The following is a 9,054-nucleotide window of genomic DNA, read 5'->3' as shown; positions in this document are numbered from 1 at the left end:
ACGACATCCTTCGGTGGAAACCTTGCGCGCATGTCTACCAATGTTGCATGCGCAACTCGCCCATGACCCTACCTTTCCCGTGCCCATCTGCCTTACCACGCTATGCCTTAGCTTGCCTCAGCTTTTCCAGCCCTTGCTATGCTTTTGCTGCCCGTTTCCTTTGCCTTTCCATGGCTACGCCAATGCCATGGTCTTGTCATGTCTTGGCACTTAAGCCAACATGCCGTCGTGCCACAACCCATGCCCATCAACACCTGCCCATGTCAGTCTTGTCAACATGATTCCACAACCATCATAGGGCCGTGCCGAGGTCCATTAAGTAAATCCCTTGTCACGCCCATGACATGTTCGATCAATCAAGTTGCGGAGATCACAAACTTCCTCCTCCAGATGAGCTCGTTGCCCTCGACGAGGCAGAATCCAGATACACCTTGATTTGATCCTGAAATTGCCATTGAGACGGTCCTTTATCCCAAGTTGCATCACACCCTTCTTTCCCGTCATTGAACCAGGAACTCTGTCCGTCTGTTCTTTTTTCTTTGACTCAGCGTACGGTGATCCAAAATCTTCTCAATAGTCTCCTCATATTGTTGCACTCTACTGGATGAGCACATTTTGGCAACGCCCTTATAGGATCCTCAGCATCTTCATGAAACTGTTTCAGGAAACTCACATGAAAAGTTGGGTGAATTTTGATACGTTCCGGCAGATTCAGCTGTTATGCCACTTCACCCACCTTCTTTACAACTTCAAATGAGCAGTCATACTTTGGAATCATCCCACGATGATGCATCTTGCTACTGATTTTCTTCCAAATCTGTGGAGTAAGCTTTAGCAACACCTTGTCACCAACATTGAATTCCAAAGGCCGCCCATTTTTGTCAGCATTCCTTTTCATGCTTTTAGCCGCTCTTCTCAAGTTGTCTCGCACCTCAGCCAGCATCTCACGCTTGTTTCGAGCATATATATATATAGGCAGTAGGACACTTGCCCCCTGATTTTATTTGAGCAACTTCTAGCGGGGTGTCAGGCTATCTTCCCAACACTATCTCAAAGGGACTCATTTCAGTTGCCGAAGTCATGTGCATGTTGTAACAAAATTGCGCAGTCTAATAACTCAACCCAGTTTCTGTGATTAACAGTCACATAATGCCTCAAGTACTATTCATGTAGATCATTGATACGTTTGGTCTGCCCGTCGGTTTGTGGGTGATTGCAGTCGAGAATTTCAAATCAGTCCCCAAGAATTTGAACAAAGCAGTCAAAAATCATCCTGTAAATCTCGGATCCCGATCACTCACAAATATCCCTTGGAACCCCAAAATGTTTCGCAGCATGCTTGTAGAATAACTCTGCAGCTACTTCAGAAGAACAAATGGTTGGAGCAACAACGAAAATCCCATACTTTGAGAATCTGTCTACCACCACCATAATTGATGCTTTGCCATCAAATTTTGGAATCCCGCTGATAAAGTCCAAAAAACAGAAGCCCACAGACACTTCGGAACTGGTAGAGGTTGTAGCAAACCAGCTTCTCTCTTCCGTTCAGTTTTGTCAAGTTGGCGTACAAGACAAGTTTTCACATAGGCCTCAACGTCATCTTCCATTTTTGGCCAAAAGTAATTCCGAGATAGCAATGCCAACATCTTTTCAACACCCGGATGACCAGCATAAGGAGTATCATGCATATCCTTTAGAAGTGAACGGCGCAATCCAGCACCTTGAGGAACCACAATTCTCCCCCTTTTGAAGTGCAGCAGACCATCCTCGATCCAATATCGCCTAACGATCCCATATTTCACTTGATCAATTAATTTCACATACAATGGATCATTTGCAACACATAACTTGATTGTATCAAGAAAATCAGATTCAATTTGAGTGAGCGAATAAATTGCAGCAAATACCTCTTTGTGACTAAGTGCATCAGCAACATTCAGCTAGGAACGCTTGCCATCGGGCCTGCTTCAGACTCAATTTCTGTTGAGTTTTGAAGTAGGTATTAGCCACGTTGTCCGTTCGCAGTACAAACTTTGTTCCCAGCAAATAGTCTCTCCAAACTTGAAGGCAATGAATTACTGCAACCATCTGTTTCTCATGTGCAGAAAAATGTTGCTCCACAGTGTTCAACTTTCTGCTTTCAAATGCAACCGGATGATCCTCATAGACCAACACACCGCCAACAACATAATCTGAAGCATGAGTGTGTACTTCAAATGGAAAATCAAACTATGGCATCTTTAAGATTGGTTCGGATGCAATGGCCTTCTTCAATGCATTGAAAGCCTTGTCACACGAATCCGACCAAACGCATTTGACATTCTTCTTCAGCAAATCAGTCAAAGGAGCAGCCCTTTTTGAATAGCCTGGAATGAACTTCCGGTAGTAATTTTCCAGTCCCAAAAATGATCTTAGTTCCTTTATTCCACTTGGTGCTTTCCAATCAACTATTGCTTGCACCTTCTTTGGGTCCATCCGCACTTGGTTTTCACTAACCAAATGACCTAGAAACTTTATTTCACGACTTGCAAATTCACATTTCTCCATCTTGACATAGAGTTGATATGCTCCAAGTCTTTCTAGCACTTTCCGTAAGTGAAACAAATGATCGTCAAGGGTCCAGCTACAGATGACTATGTCGTCTAATTAAACAACTACAAAGTCATCAAGATACTCGTAAAGAACATTGTTCATTAAATTACAAAAAGTTGTCGGGGCATTGGTTAGCCCAAACAACATTACAAGAAATTCAAAGCTACCATATCTAGTTACGCAAGTGGTCTTAGGGGCATCCCCCTCGGCTATCCTAACTTGCCAATAGCCTGACCTATGGTCTAACTTAGTAAAATAACTAGCCTTCAAAAGCCTGTCCAGCAGATCTTGAATCAAAGGGAACAAATACTTGTTTTTGATAATCAGTAGATCTCCTATAATGAACTTAGAGGTGATCTAACTGCCTTCGAGAAAACTCACTTGGACAGGCAGATTCAACAAGAAAAGAAGAAAATAGTTGCATTCAAAATGACTGTGGTTGAATCAGAAAATGAAGAGGAAGAGGAAGGAGGAGAACATGATGAAAACATAGCCATGCTCTCTCAAGTTTTAAAAAGCACGATGAGGAAAATCAGAAATAGCAGGAGAGGTAAATCAAACTTCAAAAAAGGAGGGACGAATAATGATAATGATAAAAATGATGGAAGATGCTATGAATGAGGAAAACATGGACACATTCAAGCTGAATGCCCCGAACTGAAGAAGAAACGCAGCAGGAACTTTCAAAAGAAACAATCCTTTGGAGTCTTGAGTGATAAAGAGGAATCTGACCATGAAGAAATTGCAAATATATATTTCATGGCCATAAAAGAAAACAACAATGAGAACTCAGGTGAACTTGGGCTCATGGCAGACGAAGGAATGGATGGGGAAGAAGACTCAGGTGAACTTGGTCTTATGGCAGACGAAGGAACTAGTGAGGTACGTCTTCCTACGTGTCCTAATTGTTATGAACTCCAAGAATTTGTTGATATTGCTCTTGCAGATATTGAGAGAGTTCTAAATGAACTCAGAAAAATCAAAAGAGAAAAGAAAGACTGAGCGTTGAAGTTGGAAGTCTGTGAAATTGAGCGTGATATGCTTCAAGATGAAGTTATTGAACTTCAACTTCAACTGAATGGATTGCGAAAATCCACCAGTCATAGTTCTGTCAAATCAAATCAGATTGCTCCTCATACATCTTTGATTAAAACTAGAAATCCTACTGCATGCTCTTATTGTGGAAAAATGGTCACAACACTAACCAATGCAGGAATAGAATCAGAGCAGAAAGAGGCTCTGAAAATCCCAATAATCCTTCTTGCTTTTATTGAGGAAAACTTGGGCACACTTCTAACCATTGCAGGTTCAAGGACAACAAGAGATGGGTATGGCGACCTAAATCTACTAGTCAAGCTAATACTCAGAAATTTAACCATTCAGGACCCAAGCAGGCTTGGGTACCTAAATACAAGTAATCCTTTTTTTTTGCAGGAACACCGCAAGAAGAATCGAAAAGGAAAATGGTGCCTTGACAACGCGTGTGTCACACCCCAAAACCGAGGAGCGCGACCGGCGCTCAGCCGAGTAAACCCAGTCGAGCAAGCCTGTTAGATTCTTTCTACCCAATTCACCCATGATCAAGAAAAGACATGATTTCATAAATTATACAGCAGGAAGTTTATATATACGATGCTAAATCATTTGATTAGCCATTGCGCCTTTAAGTCTCAAAATACATATTTTTTATAGTTCGAATGGAACAAGTGATCAAACACAACATAATTGGTTTAACATTTCCAACACCCATATACAACCTACATAGTGTCTACGGAGCCTCTAAAGATACAAAAGAGAGTAAAGATGGTGCCGGCAACAAGCCCCCACTATACCTCAAAAAGTGACCACAATATAAACAAAAGGTACAATACATGACCCCGGAATGAAATGGGGTTTACCGAGTCTGCTGAGAAGATGATGATGTACCACTAACTGCGATCAACACTCTCTTCTATGTAATCACTTACATCCATTTAAAGATGCAGCGCCCCCGGCAAAAAGGGCGTTAGTGTCACGCCCCAAAACCGAGGAGTGCGACCGACGCTCAACCGAGTGAACCCGACCGAGCAAGCCTGTTAGATTCCTTCTACCCAAACTCATTCATGAATAAAGAGAATATATGTTTTCCTTAATTAAACAATAAAGTGGTCATGTCTGCAATTACCAATTTCTTACCATAAGTTTCACCATTTTTAAAGTCTCAAATGGACAAGTAATGCAACCACAACATATCATAGTTTGTCTTTCCCAGCACCAATACACAATCCACACTATGTCTACGGAGCCTCTATAGAGAAAGAAGAGTACAATGATAATGCCGACAACAAGACCCCGGCTATACCTCAAACAGAATATACAAAGTACAAAAGATTCATGACCCCGGAATGAAGTGGGGCTCACCAAGTTAGCTGGGAAGAAGGTGCACCGCTATTACTGACCAATATCTCCTGCTGTAGAATCACCTGCATCCATTGAAAGATGCAGCGCCCCCGGCAAAAGGGATGTTAGTACTGTCGAATAGCACTAGTATGTATAACTAAACACCCTCTCAATAGAATGACAAATAATACAACAAGATTATCATAATATCAATGAAAGCCTTAATCAACATCAAACCTCAATTTAGGATCAAGACAGTGTTCAAATTAATTTCCATATCTCACATTGGGAGATTTTTAGTATCGATATACCATTGTTCATAATACCAATGTTCACAATACCAATGCCACCGTACTTTTAGCACGGAGTCCAATCATGACCCGATCGGCTAGGCTATCTCATTAGAGAATCAACCACAATTACTATCAATACCAATACCACCGTAAATTTAGTACGGAGTCTGATCACGACCCGATCGGCTAGGCTATCTCATTAGAGAATCAACCACAATTACTGTCAATATCAATACCACCTTAAATTTAGTACGGAGTCCGATCACGACCCGATCGGCTAGGCCAAATCATTAGAGACATCAACCACAATTGCTATCATTACCAATTTCCAGCACAATCACCACCATGTGTGCGGCATGGTGTCCGATCATGACCCGATCAGCTAGGCTGTCTTATTTGAGACATCAACCTTTTTATATCAATCATCGCATTTCATAATACTTTAACATCTTTTCATTTCATTGACACTAGTGACCATAATTATAAGATCATTCTTGGCACGTTGGCCATATTCAGTATTTCATGCTCACCTGATCAATTTCAAACATCATTATCATCATCAACAACAAATACAATTCAAATCAAGGTGTGTAGTACACATGTGAGCAATTTAGAGTCTAAGGCACATAGAGACATTTCACAAAATTTGGCATAATAGCCTTCATTTAAACTTGACTTAAAGTCGAAACATTATTAATGCACAGCCCATATTTTAACACATCCTCAATTGGTAACATATAATGAATAAAGCATTTGGGATGCTTGTTGAACATATTTCTTTCAACCCAATCTTACTCTGAATAGCCAGTTTCATAATGAATCACTCGGGACTTACATAATTTATATGAATATCATGGGATTCAATTCTAAGAGAAGAGTTTAGCCAACATACCTCAATTGAGCTTCCTTAAACTCTAAAACATTCTGGAATTCTTAGCAACTTCAATATATTTTAGAAATATAATAAATTGAATCAAAATTAGGAAGATGATCATGGTTCTAGCTCATTAGAGCATTTTATCAACCACTAGGTGTGCACAAGGTTTCAAGGTCCTTTTATGGAGGATTTCATCATCCCACAACCCTATCTTTACCATGCTTAGTTCAACAATTTTCCTACACCCCTTGATATCACATGCATGTAAAATAATCAACTCTTATGCCCAAAAATTATCTTGCTAATTACCTATTTTTAGATGATTTCGAAATTAGGGTTTAGGATGTATAATCTTATCTCTAGGATGAAGACCTAGTGAGCTTCCCTTCTTAATCTTCCAAATCTTGAGCAAGAATTGAAGAACACCTTCTCACTCTAGGGCACTCTCTCTCACTCTAAAATGTCTGATTATATCTCAAAAATGGCCCAAAACGTGTATTTAACGAAGTAGGGTCGGGTTTTAAAATCCCAAAAATGAAGCTTCGGAACAAGGTATGTGATCGTATAACCGATATGCGGACCGCATAATGGTCGCATAATTGGTTACAAAATAGCCAAAAGAACTGTCTGTGTATGCGGTCACTATGCGGTCCACATAACTGTTATGCAGTCGCATAATGCACCGTATAACAGTTATGCGGTCGCATAGTCGACCACATAATTGCTTCCAACTGGCCCAATTAACTGCCTCACTCTGCGGCCATTATGTGGTCCGCATAGTGGTTCTGCGGTCGCATAATGGACCGCATAAATGCACTTTTTTGCCAAATATTTCCTTTACTTTCTGGTGCATTGTTCAACCCAAAATATCCGAGCCACGGCGAGCTCAATCCTCAAACACGTAAGCCTAGTCCGGCATTATGAAATATTATTTTCTTTGCAAATCTTACCGGGCTTTACCCTTAAGTACTTCGAAATTTTTCGGGGTGTTACAGTTAGTATCGTCAAATAGTACTAGTATATAAAGATAAAACACTATCTCAATAGAATGGACAATAATACAAGGGGAAACAGTCATGAGTTCAATAAGAGCTTCAAAACAATACTAAAACATCAAGTAAGGATCACATAAGTTCTCAAGTCAATTTCCATCTTATTACGTTGGGTAATCTTTAGTGCCATATTCCACAATACACAATACCACCGTGTTCTTATACGAAGTCCGATCTTGACCCGATCGGCTAGGTCATCTCATTTGAGACATCAACCATATCCACTATTTCAATTATCATTTCCAGCACAGTTACCACCATGTATGCGGCATGGCGTCCGATCACGGCCTGATCGGCTAGGCCATCTCACTTGAGACATCAACCATAACCACAATTTCAATTATCTCACATCATATTTCTTTCATATTCTTTCGATTCATTGGCACTAGTAATCACGATTACAAAATCATTCTAGGCACTTGGCCGTATTTCATAATTCCAGTCCCCTTTTCCACATTCAAATATCATTATCATAATCATTATCAACAACAATATTCAAGACATTAAATTCACATAACACATCAATTTGGGAATCTTAGGCACATAGATGCATTTCATATAATTTGGCATAACAACCTTTATTTCGATCTTGACATGAAATCTTAACATTTTTAACACATATTTCACATTTTGAACATATCCTCAAATGGCAAAATGATATGATAAAGCATTTAGAATAAATATTGAACATATATCCTTCGACACAACCATATTAGGAATAGCCAATTCAATAATGATCAAGGTCTTACTTCAATTACATGAACACTGTAGAATTCGATTCTAAGAAGAAGGGGGTTTAGCCATACATACCTCAATTGAGCTTCCTTAATCTCTAAAATGTTCTGGAATTCTTAGCAACTTTGACCTAATTTAGAAATATAACAAGTTGGACCAAGATTAGGAAGATGAACATGGTTTTAGCTCATTTGAGCATATTATCAAGCACTAGGTGTGCATCAATGTTTTAAGCCCCCCTTTTGAAGGATTACATCTTTCCCCAACCCATTCTCTACCATTTTTAGCTCATAACCTCCCCACATACTTCAAGGATACATGCATGCAAGACAATAACCCTCACACCCAAAATTTATCGTATTAATTACCCAATTCTAGACAAAATTCAAAATTGAGGGTTAGGGTGTAGAACCTTACCTCTAGGGTGAAGACTTAGTGAATCTTCCTTATTAATCTTCAATGATTTGAGCAAGAATTGATGGATAATTGATTGAAGATCACCCCCCACTCTAAGAACTCTCTCTCACTCTAAAAGTATCAGATTTTCCAAAAGAATGGTCCACAATGCTTGAGATTGGGCCGGGTTATGAAATTAGAAAAATGGACCCTCAAAAATCCGGACCGGGCTATAGACCAGGCTAGGCACGGTCTATAGCGAGCTACGGACCAGGCTTCGCGAGCTCTGTAGCGAGCTATAGACCATGCTTCGAGAGAGATATAGCACGGTCTAGCGTGCTACAGACCTAGCCTCGCGAGCTCTGTAGGGAGCTACAGACCAGGCCTCGCGAGCTCTGTAGTGAGCTACAGACCAGCCTTTGGGTATTTGAACATAACTTCTTATAGGAATGTCCAAATGACGAATGGTTTGAAGCGTTAGAAACTAAACTCAAAGGGCTTTAATTTTATAGGTATATCACATCATAAGTCTGTATAGTTTTGTAACAACATGCGTTTTGAAGTAGGATCTTGTGCGAATTGAGACATCCTTTCCACTTAATGTATCCTACTTGTTCCACACGAATTCTTTCCATTCACAAAACTCCTTAGTATGTTTCAACACACCTTAAACATACATTTTTCATTTCGAAATAATGTGGTTCTATCACATGGGTCTCCTTTAATACTC

The sequence above is a fragment of the Nicotiana tabacum genome, chromosome 12 (assembly GCF_000715075.1).
Source record: "Nicotiana tabacum cultivar K326 chromosome 12, ASM71507v2, whole genome shotgun sequence".
Classification (NCBI taxonomy): Eukaryota; Viridiplantae; Streptophyta; class Magnoliopsida; order Solanales; family Solanaceae; genus Nicotiana; species Nicotiana tabacum.
This window is presented reverse-complemented; position numbering follows the sequence as displayed.